This window comes from Microchirus variegatus (genome assembly GCF_963457635.1).
Source record: "Microchirus variegatus genome assembly, chromosome: 21".
Lineage (NCBI taxonomy): Eukaryota > Metazoa > Chordata > Actinopteri > Pleuronectiformes > Soleidae > Microchirus > Microchirus variegatus.
Window position 1 is genome coordinate 3,291,763 of NC_139822.1, and position 17,556 is coordinate 3,309,318.

General features: G+C 39.8%; 1 protein-coding gene across 1 annotated transcript in view; it reads right to left on the minus strand.

The window, feature by feature from the left end:
• Positions 1 to 17,556, minus strand: part of LOC310942805 (B-cell lymphoma/leukemia 11B-like) — a gene marked incomplete at both ends in the record, with an annotated part of 36,961 nt that overhangs the window by 5,688 nt on the left and 13,717 nt on the right. The gene's annotated exons all lie outside the window — the stretch shown is intronic.

Genomic DNA, 17,556 nt, shown 5'->3' on the forward strand with positions numbered 1-17,556 from the left:
TTCATCTCGGTGTATTCATCTGGGGCGGCTAATGGCCCAATTTTCTCCCCCTCACTCCTCAATAAATATTGCTGGAATTACAGGTTAAATAGCTAAATTAAATCACAGCTATTACGGACGGGGAGGGAGGGAGAGAGAGAAGAGAGGTAGTCAAATATGCTGTTACAGGAGGAAGAGCAGATCGCTTTAAAGAGTGCGATTAATGTTGCAGAAGAGCTCCATCGCGTTATTGTGTCAGATGATTACACAGATCATTTTTCTGCTGAGAGGAAGACAAACACTCCAAGTCAAAAGCTTTAAATCCGAACCCTGACATCTCCACTTTCACTTTTCTCTATCTGCTGCCAATTTATCTGAATCTTTATTACGTTTTAGCAACAAACATGAGCAGTAAAGTCAGTCTTGCATAGGCGCGAGATGATATAACCACGATCATCCTGACCAACATAACTGCAATTCACGATTATGATGCATTGGCTGAAAAACAAATAGGATGCATGTTAATTTTATTTAAAAAAAAAATTTAAATCAAAGAAAAAAAACGAAACATGCAGCCCCCAATTGTGGCACATTTGGTCACATTCTTTTTTTTTTTTTTTATCAAAATGTTTTGTTACAATTGTCACATTAATATCAGGAGAGTCAAGACATGACACTTGTATATCTGTCCACTGCCTATATTAGCAGTAGCAGCTACAATTTGTCAAAAAATGGTGAAAGACACTTCAAAACACAAGTGGTCAAGATTTTTTTGTTTGTTTTTTTTGTAACATTCATAAGGTATTCATACTGATATTTATATTATGTTATTTTTATATTAACAACCATACAGATATGAACTAAATAAAGGTTGAGCAAAGGCAAAAATAATTCAACACATTTATGAATGTCAAATAAAACTATAATAAATAAAAATCAACTTGAGGTAACCTGTGAGGACAGTGCAGGCCGGATAAAAGTGGTTTGTGGGCCAAATCCAACCCCATGGCCACCAGAAGTTGTTTGGTGTCTTGTCACGAGACAAATCATCAAGACGCTTCCTCACACAGACCAGAGGAGTCAGTGAGTGAACTGCTGATCTTATGGTTAGAAGATGACCTGCTCTACTTCAGGAGCAAAATTCCAAAGAGTGACATTGATCTCATTGATTTTCCAGTTTTATCATCATGACAGAGAGAAAACTATTTAATTTTAGTGGCAATAGTGTAGTCGTAGTGTAGTTAATGGCTTGTAGCACCTCGTTTTTGAGAAGGTAAACCAGACCAAAGCTGACAAAATTTCACCTGGTTGGTGAATGTGCTCCTGAATAAATCCAGGTAAAAATTTGAAGAAATGCCTTTAAATGTGAAGTTCATTGTCACTCAAGAAAATGGCAAGTGGGACAAAAGGACAAAGGAACAGATGGATGGACATATGAAATAAATGTACACCCTCCTGTGATTTATTTCAATGGCAGGAGGTGTGGGATGACTCCTGCGTGGGATGTGGCAGATCCACTCTGCGTGCTCCTCTGTGGAGATTCTCAGGTTTCATCATTGACATGTTGTCAGGTGAAGTGTTGGCTTGGTCTCCATTGTAGCCACAAAATACTTTGCCTGATTTGACCACGACGACATTCCAACACATTTTTTGGATCCTTTTCTCGCTCACTTCTATGTTTCCCTGTCGCCTGCTCCGTCTCAATCCTACCCCTCCTCCTGTTCCCCTATATGAAGCTCATCCAAACAGTACATTGCCAAGTGGGAGTTTCCTGGAACATACACACATACACACTCCACAGTCCCATCCCAGACTATGATGTAGCAGTGCCCCTCCTGTCTGAATAAGACATATTACAACGCTGCCTGACAGTGACATCAAGAAGAAAAGATCTCTCTCCCTCCGTCCCTCTCTCACTCTTCCTACCTGAAGCTCCAGCAGTGAATCACGGAGTTGAGTGCAGGCTCAGGTTTATGAATTCAACATGATGGCCTCTGATCAGCTCGGATCTTCTCTTGAATTAACCTTTAGCAACCATTTAAATTTCTGTCCAGACAAACAATAGAAGAGGGGAGGTGAGAAACAACCTGTGGCTAAGGCAGAAAGAGAGGTGAGGCAGCAAGGAGAGGAGGAGGAGGAGGAGGAAGGTGAAAGTGAAGGAGTGCAAGACTGGACTATGTGAGTGTTATGGTCAGACTTCACTTGTTTATTCAGAAATGGCAGCAAGAAGAAGAAGAGGGGGGCAGGTTGAGGACAAGAGCAGATCCAGACCAGATGGAGGTTAGAGAAGGGCATGGATGGAGAGAGCGAGAGGGAGAGAGGGAGAGATGAGGGGACAGTTCTGTCTCTGCAGGCCCTTATAAGGCCTGGATGACTAGTGAGCTTTCGGAAAGACACTGCAAAAAGAATAAAGGGACAGAGAGCAGGAGGCTGGAGAGAGTTTAACTATCCCAAAGAAGGATGAACTTAAAAGTCCAGTGTGTAAAATGTAAAATTATTTTTCTATCGCGCAGAAGATTAAAATGATTAGGTCTATAATTACCTGATGTATGTATGGTTGTTTATCTTTACCCCAGAATGAGCCTTTTATACATCAATCGTCAAAATTTTACAACACCACGTTTAGTAGCCCACATTGGACAAACTTATCATCTTTGGTAATGAGGTGACATGAATAAACATTATTAAATGCTGTCATAGGCATTTACTAATGTTAATTAACGTTTAACCTTTTTCAGGTTAATTAAGCTATTAATTCAAACATTATTTCAGGGTTTATGAAATTACTTAATGCTAATTAAGCATCTATTAACCATTGGTAATTTGTGGAACATGTTTCCCACTTTACAATAAGGCTCACAAAGAACATTAATAAAGAGTAATAAAGATTAATGAATGCTTGATTATAGTTAAGTTTTTGTTGTTTCATGGAAATGAAAAACAAAACATATACTTAAGAGTATCAAAGACAGATACATATTTCTAATATCAAATCAAATGAAATACATTTAAGTGGCTCTGTTAGTCAGAAATAAAAGGCCACTAAATAATCTATCTGTATGTTGTTTTTCCAACGATGAAGTCTGCTAACGTTTATGCTAATACCGTTAGCTTAAAGGGACAATGTGTAGTATTTATGGGTTTATATAACCCAAAATCCACTTTTTTATACATATTATGTGCTCCTGCATTGTCTAGTTGCTGTATAATAGTTTTCGTTTCATTTTCTTAGTGTTTCAAAAGTCATGTAAAATAACATGGTTGCAGGCCGCTGTTGCATAGCCACTGTTAGCAGCGAGACGCCATGTTTCTACCGGAGCCTGTAAGGACAAACGCGAGAGAACAAATCAAGCGTCTCTTTACTTGTAGCGGAAGTCCCGCCTCCACTCTCTCCATGGAGAAAGACGACGAGGATGACATTTGACCCTCTGAGGATACCGTAGCGCTCAGGGAAGGGAGGGGGTGAGCAGAGGAGCAGTTTTTTGTTGTAAATTTCAGCCTCTCCTCTAGATGGCACTATAAACTACTTACTTCACCTTTAAATCCTAACGAGTCCAATCACATAGCAGAAATCTCTCTCGGCCTCTGTCTTTGTTAAGAAGTACATCCACAATTTAGTTCTGCGTTTTTTCCTTGTCCATCTTCATTCAACAGTGAACACACAAAGCTCTGCAGCAGCAATGAGGAGCCGCCATTGCCTTGGCTGTATATTAAGTAGCCATGTGTTTTCTCCCTGACAATCGAGCTGCTAATAGGCCCGAAAAAAAACAAAAAAAAGCACTGGAATGTGATATCACCACACCCTAACTAGGAATCGTTTCACAGCGATCAAACAAGCAAGAAGAAATGATGTGGTGAGAGAAAACAGTGGCTAACAGCTACGTGTTAGCATCCAACCAAGATTCACATTCCCAAGCAATTCACAATACCTACAGCAGAAGCAATTTTTTTTTGCAATTTGCGTCACTGTATTGTTTGTGTTTGCGTGGCCTGGAATGAGAGATGCAAACCGTTGTGTCTACTCTCATCTGTGAGTTGATTTTTGTAGGTAATCTGAGTTTAGTGTGACCACACTATTATGGTTACGCTATTTAATCATCCCAGAATGCCCTGTGCATCTGACATCTCGTTACCTACAATGGCAACAATCAGCATCAAATCTTCCGAAGTTTGGTCTCGAAATGTGGTGTACTGCTTGAGGGATGACAAAAACAAATGTAATATGGAAGATTAAAAAAAAAAAAAAAATGCATTTATATTTTACTCTTTATATAGTTTTACTACAGGATATTTACTGCCTGACTGAGGTCCACTGTTATGATTCGTAGTTGGAATATTCAAGGCCTCAACTTGGGGAAAGGAGAGAAGCTTCTGTGTACTCCTGCTGTCTCCACAATAACTGGAAGCAGGCCTGCTCCCATAACCACTCCAATCTGTTTTCATTTGCTGAGGCAAACACACACACACACACACACACACACACACACACAGTCTGAAAAAGACTGCTACACCTCTGAAACGAGTTTTCTTATCATTATTTCATACAACAGCAGAGCTACATGATCATATAATCCACAGTGAGTAATTATTAACTCAGCACTGACTTATTTTCCAGTGCTTAATACTTAATGTCAAAAAGACAACAACCAATAACAATGTCCCATTCAGGACACACAACATACAGTAGCCATCTATTGCATTAAAAAAGATTCTTAACCTCTAAAGCATAGTTCAGGTTTACTGAAAAGTGGTTATATGAGGTACTGACATGTAGTCGACAATGACTGCTCTGGGCTTGCCCCTGGTGACCCACCCTGTGCTGAGAAACATCCTCAGACATGGTTGGACACACACTCTCACACAAGGAAAAACTTGATTTTGGCCACAAAAAGCTCTTTTTTATGGGAGCTCTGCTGCCTCCTCTGGTAAGATTGTGTCACAAACCGAATCAAAATGAATGTTTTCAAGAAGAAAAAATAAAGACATTTGAGCGGATGCAGGCAGCAGTGGATGAACAACTCCTGTCCTATGTTGTAAAATTGATTATGGATTTTTGAATATGAGCTGCTCACATACACATACTACATAATGTTGTCTAACAGCAAGATAAAAGAGCAAATGCATTCTTAAGATATGGTTGACGTATAAGTAGGAGTGAGTACTGAAAGTTGGTACTAAATGGACTCATTGTACTTCAAGATTTAGCCCTAGGGCTAAATCTTGAAGTACAATGAGTTAAGAGTAACCATTATTAAGTCAGGTGAACTGTCACAATGGTGCATTGTCAATAACACGGTTGTTTAAGCTTATAACAAATATTTCATTTTACTAACATTAAACTTATGGTTTACTTATTCTGTTTAATTCTTTCTCAGAAAAAGTAACAACAAGAGTACCGTTAGAACACCGGTTCGATAAGAAGTATCAAAAAAGTATTAGTAAAATCTTAATATGCCGAGCCCTACCTATAAGCAGACATGGTTTTACTATATGAGCCTTTTTGTAAGTGGATAAAATTGTTGTATCCTTTTAACACAAGCAAAGTAAAGCAACAACACATTGTTCAAAGTCAATGAGTGTCAATAAAGTCAATAAAACTATATTCATATTTTACGAATACACAAACACAGAGCATTGTGCTGCTACACCCTGTGACAAGCTACAATATTTTGCAACATGAGCCATTGCAAGTTATTTGTTAGCTGCCTCACGCCAGTGCATTTCCTCACGGACTTTGAAACACAATCACGCATAATGAGTGCAAAGACGAAAGTTGCAAGAGGAGACAAAGCGCTCGAGAAAAAAACAACAGGAAAAGCCTCTTTTGTCATGTGAGGGCATGACGGTCTTAGAGTCTTGTCTCAAAATACATACATCAGACGAAACAGCAGAGACACGAGGAGAGAGTGAGGGAATGACAGATGATCAGGGAGAGCAGCAGAAGAATGTTTCTGAGAAGTATGAAGTCTGACTGGTGTGGGGGGTCACATCACGGTGTAATTATTCACTGCAAGAATGTTTTTAGGAATTCAGGAACCTTGCTTGCTTTTCAGCCTGAGGATTGTAGAGCCACTATAAACATCACTATAATCGACTATAAACACAGAGGAATTATCACTCTATGGCAGGGTTCTTCAATCCTGGTCCTGGAGACCACTGCCCTGTTCTTCTGATTGAAGAACCCTAAACAACTGTTAAATCCAGTAATGTACAGTATAACTCTACTGTAAAGAGATGCCAATTTATGAGAATATACTGTAAAATATACAGAAACCAACTGTCAAAGTACAGTACAGAATCATTGTATCTTAGCACAATAATTTACTGTATATACAAAATATATACACAGTCATTTGCTGTGGAAGTAATGTGCCCAGTAGCCAACAAGATAACATGCATTTTCACTATCTATTCATTAATTAATGTGCAATATAGAAAGACTAATACATAATACAAATTATGTATTAAAAAAAAAGATATATATATATCTATATAGTATATAGATATAATATACTGTGAATGTACAGTCAAACAGTTTACAGTGTGCGCATCCATCTAATTCACACTTCGCAAAAGACACAATAACCTGTGTTGCTCCTGATGGCCGCAACCAGTGTGTGAATGGGTATGAAAGATATGTGATTCAGAAAATGCACTACACATAGATGCGCCGTGTGAATGGGTGAATGGCAAAACTGAAGTAACCCATCAGGACTAGAAAAGTGCTATATAAATACAGACCTTTTTTTTTACTCTGCACATTTACTCTCTCACTGCACAATGAGGCAGATGAAGGGAAGATTTTTCCGGGTCCAAATACCAGCCAATGGCCAATCACAGCTGGACACAGGGAGAAAATGTCTCTAGTCCTGGGATGGATGTGAATGGCTATATGGGCGGACATAGAATATAGTGCTGCAGTGTGCCCAAAACATCTTGATGACTTAATAATGTGCTACAGGGCCTGGGGAGCTAAACAATTCAGAAGCCCTCTGGTGATTAAGCAGTCTTAGACAGGGAGAGGAAAAACACAGCACCTGCCAACCTGCAGTTTCTTCCCAGGTCCCCTTTTTATCTGCAAGCCTTCAAGTGTTGCCAAACGGGGCATTTAAGGGATCTTGTGGCTGGCTGGGAATGTCACAAAATGGGCCAAAAATGTAGCAAGGTGTGATGCACATGTGCAAATATGTGTGTAGACTCTCTTGGTGTATAATCTAATTATCCGTTTTCAGTGACATTACTCACAGAGAGAGCAGGCGATCAAAAGCTCTTACTTTAAAGCACGTCCTCTACCTTCTTGAGTGAATAAAGTGAAGAATAAGAGAAAGGAATCGTGTCTTTTGAATTATTATACCAGTTACTGGCCCTCACCCAGCTTTGTTTACTCACCAATGTTAGCCAAACTAACAAAGAAAAGATTGTTCTCACAGAAAATGCCCCTAAAGCTACACTCCAAACACCTACATAACAAATTAGATATCGTTTTAAAAATAATGCAATATTTGCTTTCCTGAGAAACAGGACTGGTGCTGCTTTCTCAAGAGAAAAACTACACATAACATTGATTTATTTGCCGAAGGAAAAAGGAGAGCTGGCTGCAGCCCGGCACCTCTCCTACAGCCTCTTTTTCTTATCTGTGATGTTGCCCAGAGAAATCGATGGAACAACTGTAGCTAGCAAACTTTCTTTATCTTTTCCTTTAAGTGAATAATTCAGGGATGTCAGCAGGGGTGAGCCAGCTCTTTGATACAAACGAACGGGTTTGTTGTTCAGGGGGAAAAAACTAACCCCATCCTTGTTCCCTACAAAAAAGTCTTGAGGAGATATAGAGATACTGAACGCAGTTGGTTCTCGGAGGAAGAGATCGAGATGCTCCTTATGTGACAAGCTGCACTGACTGAATGTAGTGGTAAAGGGTTTAAAGCAGAGATCTCAAACTTGCAACACATGCGGCCCTCAAATTGATTTTACGTGGCCCTCCAATCTATATCAACTCTTTATTAGTTGTTACTCAAATTTTTTTAGGAATACATTCATTTTGCATCATAAATGCATGTCTTTTTGAAACTCATGATGGAATATCATAATATAATTCTAAGCTAATATCGCCCACCTCTACTGAACAGTAGCGTTTTCCTAAAAATGGCAGCTTTCTTCAGACAACACAGCAATCACAAGAGCCATACTCGATATCATTTGTACTACGGTGAACATGTACGATTATCTGTCTCAGTCATACTTTAGCTGGATTAAACTGTGAGTGTGAGTCTCTCAGCCTCAGGCTCTGACAGTAAATCTAAGAGCAACTTTTCCAGACTCCCACATTAGTTTATCCAGTTAGAGGCCAGAACTCCACCAAGAGGCAGTCCTCTCTGCTCTGAGGTTACGATGTTTGTTGGTGAATAAATGCTGTGACACAAACCGGCAAACATGGTCATAAGGTTGTTTTAGGGACAAGGGACGCTGTTAATGGCAGCAACAGACAGGTGGATGCAGTTAGTATCCCTGCAAAAATAGTTGGACTCATTTCATATTGGAAAAGGGACCTGAGGCAATCACTCCATCTCTGAAAGTCTAATGTTGAACTAACTAATAGGAGCACCCGCTCGCTCTCCATGAACTTCCCTTTGGTTAAAATCTCCTTGGTCACAACAAATTTATTTATGAGGGTCTAAACAGTGTCCAGAGGAACTATTTACTAATTTAATCAATTATTGTTTTATTGATTAGAATTAATGATGAATAAGGCCAAAAATCTAGACTACCGGACCTTTAATGGTGTTACACTCGTTTACACAGCATACCTAAAAGTAGTTGCCAATTGAAATGGAGTATTATTATTATTATTGTTATTATTGTTAGTAGTAGTAGTAGGAATAGTTGTTGTTGTAGTCGTGGTCGTGGTCGTGGTCGTAGACGTAAAAGCAGTTGTAGTAGCAGTGTTACCAATAATAATAATATACCACCCCATCTACTGTCTCTATGACACTCACAGGACGTGTTTAAATCCTTGTTGCCATAACGCATGTAGGCTGGGCGGTGTTGTGTGAAGCTAGGAGGCTGACACCTTCCTAAACACTGGGATCACCATGTATTTGAAAGGCTGTGCCACCCTCGGCTGCATGCACACACATAAATACACGCTCCCCCCATGTGCACGGACGACAAAGCAGCAGTCTTTTCCAGCAAAGTTCCTAAACCTCAGCGTCCCACCTTTGCCACAGACACACAAACACCCTCAGTCCCTTGTAATTGAGGATTAAATCCTTTCCTAACACCACCACCAACACACACACACACACACACACACACATATCCCCTCACTCTTCACCAAACATGGATTGCGCCGACAACTGGGCCCCTAATCCTTCCCAGTTTAACCAAGTGAGAAATTAGCTTTTGTTAAGTGCCGATTTGGCCGCTGCTAAACGCCAATAGCCCATTGTAGAGTAGAGGGGCAGTCGTGAGCGCCCACCCCCCACCAAACACAGCAAAATACTGTGGTAATCCCTTCCTGTCTGTGCGGTCGTGATGGAGCCGCTGCTGCTGCCTGGTATTGTGCACTGACAACACTGCCAAGTTATTTTTCACTGAGAGTGATGCCACTCTGTTTTTAAGCATCAACAGGCCAGTTTGGATAGGATGGCTTGCGAGCTAGGATATCTGAAAAGTGGTGTGTGTGAAAGTATTTCAGCTTCTACATCACCGATTGCAAAGTTAGCAAATCTTTTGTGCTCGGAATTTCTACTCGGATTCCAGAAGTTCCTTAAACAAAAACAATACCTGAACTCGGATTTCCAACTCGAAAAGTTGGAGCAACCTCACCAACCTTAAAGTGATAGTTTGGAATTTTGGACATAAGACCTATTTTCCAACTTAGCCGGTGACGTTTTCAAGAAATTTCATTCAGTTCTTCTAGTTGCCGAGTTCGCTGATGCAATGGCTAGCGCAAGTCAATAATACAAGTTAGCATGGCATTAGAAACACTCCACAGTGCACCCGAGGCAAATCAATTGTAACGGCAGACTATCGATATACATATATGTGTTGATAGAATGTTTGAAATAAAACCAACCTTGCAATTTGAAGGATCTCAGCAGCAGCAGCAGCACGTCATACTTCCGGCAGCGGCGGACTGATTCCACTGCCGGAAGTATAGTGCTGAGAAAGTAGTCCCTCAAAAATTCATGCGATGCGAGGTTAGTTTTGTTTCAAATATTATTCTATCAACACCGATATGTACATCGATAGTCAACCGTTACAAACTGACTTGCCTCGGGTGCGCTGTGGAGTCGGTATGAGTGTTTCTAATGCCATGCTAGCAGGTACCATTGACTTGCACAAGCCATAGCACCAGCGAACTCTGCAACTAGAAGAACTGAATGAAATTTCTTGAAAACGTCTCCACACGTCTCCATCAAACCGGCTGAGTTGGAAAATAGGTCTTGTGTCCAAAATTCCGAACTATCCCTTTAACATGGGATTCCAAGATGGCTGCCACCATACAAACACTGCTACTTTAACTGTTAATAGCACCTCTGTCATATTTGGTTAACAGGAAATCTGTCAACCTTTAACCATGTTGCTACACTGTGTGCAAAATATTACGTACAGCGTAATATACTGGTATTGCTAACAATTTTCTAATTGGAATGCGATAATCTTGGGGGTGACATGACTGCCAGTTCTGATGTCTGAGTTCCAATGTAACATAAAGGGTTTTGCCTTTGTGACTTTGACTATTTTGTAGACTATACCATCCCTGATTTCACAAAATCCAATCTTGGATGCAGAGTTGTAGCGGAAGCCATCGATGTCAGGCTGAGAGACGCAGATTCAGCTCCTCAAAGCCGGTGAGATGGAGCAGACTGCTCGAGCAGGAGACTTGTCTCTGAGTCTCAGTGGGGGGGAAATCTGCCACAGAAAATCCCTCGTCTTGGTCTCCGTCCGAGCAAAACTCCAGGGTTCATTCACAGAATTTTGCAATGGCAGTGTTTATCAAAACACTGGAGTTGGAAATCAGGATATATTTTCAGGCAATAAAAAGTCTATAAGAAGAGCAAAGAGAGAAAAAGAGCGTTGGCAATGCCCTACACGCAACATTTTTTATGGCCAATCCCAGGCCAGACTGTCAAATTTATTAAGATGCCACACTACGACTGAGCATGGATTTACACACACAGTTTGATATCTTTATGTGGAAAACAATAACTTGAATTCATATAGGACACAGCATGTGTCCAACTTCACCTTATGCACGAATACAGATGTGGTTTTCTTAAAGATTCACTTATTTTGTCTGCATCATTTGTTGCTTTATCTTTGTTTCTGCTTCATTTTCCCCTGGACACTGGATACAGTATATATACTGTCTCACTCTTGTAGTGGTACCTTCTTTTCTGAACACCTTTCAGGAATTTGAAGAAATAAAATCTCTCAGTAATTAAAGCTGCAGTGCAACACGCTGTGCAATGATATGAAAATATTGGTGATGAGATGTGTTCTACATTCAACTTCTTATCACAGTAGTTGGTGGTTAAAGCTTGGGCTGACCGATGAAAAGGTTTCAAACTAATGCTGCAGTGATTATTCAATTAATCAATTATTATGAAATAAATTGTCAACCATTTTGAGAATCGATTAATCGGTTTGAAAATTCTCTGATTTTTCAGCTCCTTAAATCTGAATATTTTTTAGTTGCTCCATATAACAAAGAAATCATTAAACTGAATAATTCTGGTTTAAGACATGTGAGGTTTGGGAAACATTGATCAGCATTTTTCAACATTTTATGACATTTTATGGGCCAAACAAACACTCAATTTATCGAGAAAATAATCCACAGATGATTGATATAGTTAGATGCAGTCCTATAACAAACTGAAATTGCAATTTATCACAATTAGCAAAGGCAGCAATTTACAGCAGCATACAGTATACTGTATAGCTCAAACGTTTATTTCTCTATAAAGGATCCTAAAATGTTCTTATGTAATACATGCGTGTTGGAAGCTATTTATATCTTCAAATTCTTATTGAATGGTTTGATCGTATCACATTGTAAATCAATAAAACTGACTTTTGAACTGATGCTTGACATCATCCGAGTTGTCACGTCAAGGTCACTTCTCCTTTTCATGGATAAAATGGCAACTTGATGTATAGAACAAGGAAGGAAACTGCGTTAAACTGGGTGCATCTTGATCAGGTTGTTTTTAATGTATTTATATTATGTCAAAACTGTCCCAAGCCCAGATAAATGAGAGGATTGCATCAGAAAGGGCATCCAGTGTGAAAATCTTTGCTAAATCAGATATGTGGATCATCCACTGGGTTGATCCCCCAGGAATAAAAACCTAATTCACCATAGAAGAATTACAAACATAAACATAAAAATGTGCAGCACTTATGTCAATAACTTTCCGAGGAAAATTTCCTTTTTTACATTTTTAAAAGAATGAAATTGTGTACATCAGTACCCTTGGGGTGAAAATAGTGCAACTTTGTTCCTTCTTTGATTTAATTCACTTTGTGCGTCTCTGAATATTCAAAAGTTATCTTGCACCCCTGTTTTGGAGCGTGTGTTATAATAACATCTGTGTGACTGACCTGTTTATATGTAGTTGCGACTGTCACACATCAGCATAACATAACACCTCATTTTTAACACCCATACCTGAAGCTTACACACAGCAGTGTAACAATGGAATTCAAGGAGTGCAGCCGTTCCTGGAGCGTCCTGAAATATCATCAGCAGTGAGTCCGCATGAATGCAGAGGGAAGTATAGTATTTATATCCAGCCATTGTCACCTCTACAAAGCTGCCCAGTCAGCCTCACTTAGCCTTTCTCCTCTTTCCATTCACTTTCACACACACGACCTGCCTAACTTCAGCCTCCTGTTCAAGCACACAATGGCAACAAACAAACTGCGTCTAGTGCTTTATCGCCTGATACGATCGCTCCAGAGTCGCAAAAGCCAGCTAAGACAAACGCTCCCATCCACACAGGGATTAAGCACCAGGAAACCTATATTTTATTCACAGATCACGTTTCCCCTCATAGCAATCATTACAGCTCTGATGACACCTGATGGAAATGATGTGGATGTTCTCATGTTAGACTGAATTCAATCGAACTGAGGCTGAGCTCCCTTTTCTTACATTTCTTATTTAAAATAACTCAGAATAATTTTAATACAGCACCATGAGATTTAACGCTGCATTAAAACATTACTGGTCTATAGGTGCAAAATTAGCACAGTGAGTTTTTAAGGCCTTGGCACAAAAGACATGTTAATAATATCTTTCAAACCTCTATCCAGTCTTTGTAGCTTTCACATCAGCAATGAAAATGTATTCATTTATCATTTATTGTTCCTTTCTTTATGTAAAATGAGCACCAGATCATCATTGCTTCATTTTGACTGAGGATTTTTATTTTTGTTTCTACATTCGTATTTGTCTTATCAGATGTGAGACAAAGATGCTCACTTTCACTAAAAGCATGGCTGCCAGCTGAGAGAGCACTTCACCAAAAACAGCTTAATAGTACAAAGCTTGCCACTCAACTTTAGATTTTATTTCCTAACTGGTAACTAAAGTTTGTAAAACCACACAGACAAAAGCAGCATTTTTAGCTCTAGTTTGTGTCACTGGCGTAAAATCCAAATGAACAAGAAGTCATAAAATAACAAATTTGAATGACTAATTGAATTAATTATGGTGGCAATAATGATGTAATGTAAAATCAATGATTTTCTCTCTGGAGTTTGGTTTACAAAGTTACACAAACTATTCTTAAGACATTGTAGAGATGGCAAAAAAAATTTATTATGGTTATTTTCAGACTTGTGTTTCATCATTTCCATCAACCAAAATACCTTCGGAGGTTGACACACTGCAGCCATTATTTCTCCTTTATGTTAAAATGGTGAGTGTTAACAGTCAAAAACAGAACCAACTCTGTTGAGTCAAGGAAGTGGCACTTCAAAAAGAAATACAGTATAAGCTGCACCGATTCTGTGCACCTCAGCAAGCACAGGACACAGTGTTTTACACCTTTACAGTGTATAGTTGCACATGGGCAGAGAGGGTTAGTGTGAGCATTGAGAGTGAAATAACTGACAGGTGATCAGTGGGATGTGCAGAACAGAGCGGAGCAGGAACCTCTCCAGAAAAGAAAAACAAACACAGAAGAAGAAGAAGCTCAGCTTCACCACTCTTAAACCTTTCTTTTCAGCTGCCTGTGATTCATGTCCATCCTGTTGGAAATGCATCTGCTTTGGCTGGTGCCCCGGACTCTCCGTGCCGCTAATAGCTTCTGGCTTTAATTCTGTCGTTACATAGAGTGAATCAGAGACACATTTTTTCGCTCCTTTTTTTTTTTAACCACGGGGCTCTCTCCGTTTCACTCAACTTTTTACTCATCTACTGTGAGAAAAGCACACGCGACACATACAGTGTCGTTCAAAGCCCAACACTGAAACCAAAGGTCAAAGAAATGTATGAATAAATGGCTGAAGTGTGGAGGCAGCATGAAGAAACTCTCTCTAACCGGGTTTAGCAGGTCTGCTAAACCTGATCAGTCCTGCGGGGAATTCAAATGAGCTTGTCCTTGAGGGAAAAAAGCTTTAAGTAAATGGAAAGCTTCTAAAATCAGCATTCACACACTAAGAAGCAATTTTCATAAAGGAAAATGTTTCACAAAGCTACTTAAATATAAAAAATGGCAAACCTCTACTACAATATATAAAAACATAAATGTGGTTGAGTTTTCATCAGTGTGCTGTCTGAATAAACATCAAAGAAATGCACTGACTACAACACACACGTTTCTGAGAGAGGGGAAAAGAGTACAGGGTAATAGTATTCTGATTGGAACCAAAATTAGAAGCAAATATGCATCTCTAGAATGCTGTGAATCACGGTTGCAGTTTGAGAATCGCACAGCACAGTCTGTGCTCTTTGAAATGAAGAACTGAGAGTAAACAATAGCTTCACAGATGGCTGCCAGCCAACCCCAGTGTGTGTGTGTGTGTGTGTGTGTGTGTGTGTGTGTGTGTGTGTGTGTGTGTGTGTGTGTGTGTGTGTGTGTGTGTGTGTGTGTGTGTGTGTGTGTGTGAGTGAGTGAGAGAGAGAGGGGATGGGATTCTAATAACAAGCATCTCCTGTTACACTCAACAATTAAAGCAGATTTCATAAATGTTATATACAGACGTAGAAATCGAGACGTCAGAAGAACCCAAAACTCCCACCTTCATCCTCTCTCACACATATTACATTGACTTACATTAATTTCCCTAACCTCATCCTAACCATACGACATGCCTTCAGCTTAAATGTAATAATGTATAATAGAGGGACTTGGTTTTTGTTCCCACAAGGGAGACAAGTCCCTATAATGTGACTGTGTAAACAGATTTAGGTCATAAGTAAGACCTGAAACTCTCTCTCATACACACGCTTTTGCAGCTATTCTTCTTAGGAATCTGCACTGACTTTCATTCATTAACACAGCCTTAAAAATGCCTTTATCCCAAACTTTTACTTCAACCGGTTAACCTTAACTACAATTCAAATCTTAGTTCTAAACTCAACAAGTTCCTCGAAAATGAGGTTGTGCCTCTTTAGGACCAGGTTTTGGGTCTCCAAATCTGTACTCACAAGAACACAAATACAAGAACACACGCACACTCTCTTCCACAATCTCTGCATCCCTGATGCCAGGACATCAATTTTCACAAGTTGCTGAAAATTACCATGCATGAATGCAAAAAAGGCTGATCAGGAGTAATTAACATGGCTTCATATGCAAATTTTATTAATGCAGAACTACAAAGTCATTATGCAAATGAGGGTTTTTAACCAAGCCTCTTGACAAATACTCCCAGCATCAGCCATCCAGCAGCCAGCCAGGATGGATGACATGTCTGCTCACTCAGTGCAGACTGGAGCGATGCCCCAGCCTGTGCGTGTTTGAGTCAAGTTAGTGGATTAGTGCTGGTTAGCGCTGGTAGCTAGCTCTATGTTTGAGAGTGTGTGTGTGTGTTTACTCATTGCAGGCTAGGGTGCATGTGTGTGTAAACTATGTGATAAGGGAGATGGCTAATGGCTACACAGCAGAGTAATGAACCTGAGATTCAGGGGATGGAGGGATGGGGTGGGGGGGGGGGGGTTGAGATGATATGAATATGCATGATGTTCACTGGCTTTGATGATTTAAAAAAAAATGATATTTAAATGAGTGCATGCAAAGTGATTAACGTGGCGGAGAGAGGCGACGAGGCGAAAATCGTGAAAAGAGATTTTGAAAATGCTAAGAAGCACATGAGATGCTGCTTTGCCCTTTTATGCTCTATTGATGGTAAATACTCTCTCTCTCTCTGTGTGTGTGTGTGTGTGTGTGTGTGTGTTTGGTCCAGCCGCCACGTCTCACTTGTTTCTGCTCTTGGTGTCTGGTTTGTATCCAGGATGCTGGATTTACACACAGGAAAGTTAGAGCGTTATTTCGAAGAAGTGCGTGACACACACACACACACATTAGCATAACGATTCCTCTCAGGAGTTTCAGGACTGACTCGCAAAAACTCTGTCCTCCAATCATATTGGTGAGCCTAAACAAAGCCATATCAATAACCTTAACCATAACCACCCCATTAACCACAATTCAAAATCTTATCCCTAAATTTCAACAAGAGTCTCAAAAATGAGGTTTTGCCTCATTAGGGTCAGGTTTTAGTCTCGACAGTCACCAAATACAAGAACACACACACATACACACTACAAAGTGGGAGGCACATATAGTATTGGATATAAATACCCTCAAATTAAAGCTGAAAATGTGCAGTTAAAGCACATCTTTATCTCGTTTCATTTCAAATAGTGGTGTATAGAGCCAAAAAGAGGAGAATTGTGTCGATGTCCTTGTTTGTTCTATATAATTATGTATTTTCTTTGTTATTATACTTAAGAGAGAGTAAAGGAAGTGTGAATATACTGTATATGTATATAATTCATTTAAAAAAAACAAGGAAAATAGGGGGGAAATAAATGGGCAAACTGAAAGAAAAAAAGAAAACAAATCAAGTTGCTACCAACACGTTAACTGTACCTCCTCTTTGTGTGCGTAAGTGTGTCTACATCCTTTCAGGCCTTTTAAATGCTTCGGGGCGATTCTATCTAAACTTAACACACACACGCACGCACACACACACACACACACACACACAGAGGGTGAGAGATGTAGAGAGAGGGGAGAGTGAGCGAGCAGCGATACAAACCAGAGTAATTACCACTTCAAAAAAGGCCGGCGTTCCATCCAAGAGGCCTCGCAGCTTTATTAAAACAACACACACAGAGAAAAAAAAAAAAAAACAAGAGCAGCGGGCGCCTTAATGGCTTTAAAGTACAGGCTGTTATATCAAACACACACACACACACACACATACTGACGCTGTGCTTAAGCTTAAGTGTGTGTTCAGTCTCTAAATAAGTGTACGGTAAATATTTTAAGGACACACACAACTGTGCTCAGTGTGTGTGTGTGTGTGTGTGTGTGTGTGTGTGTGTGTGTGTGT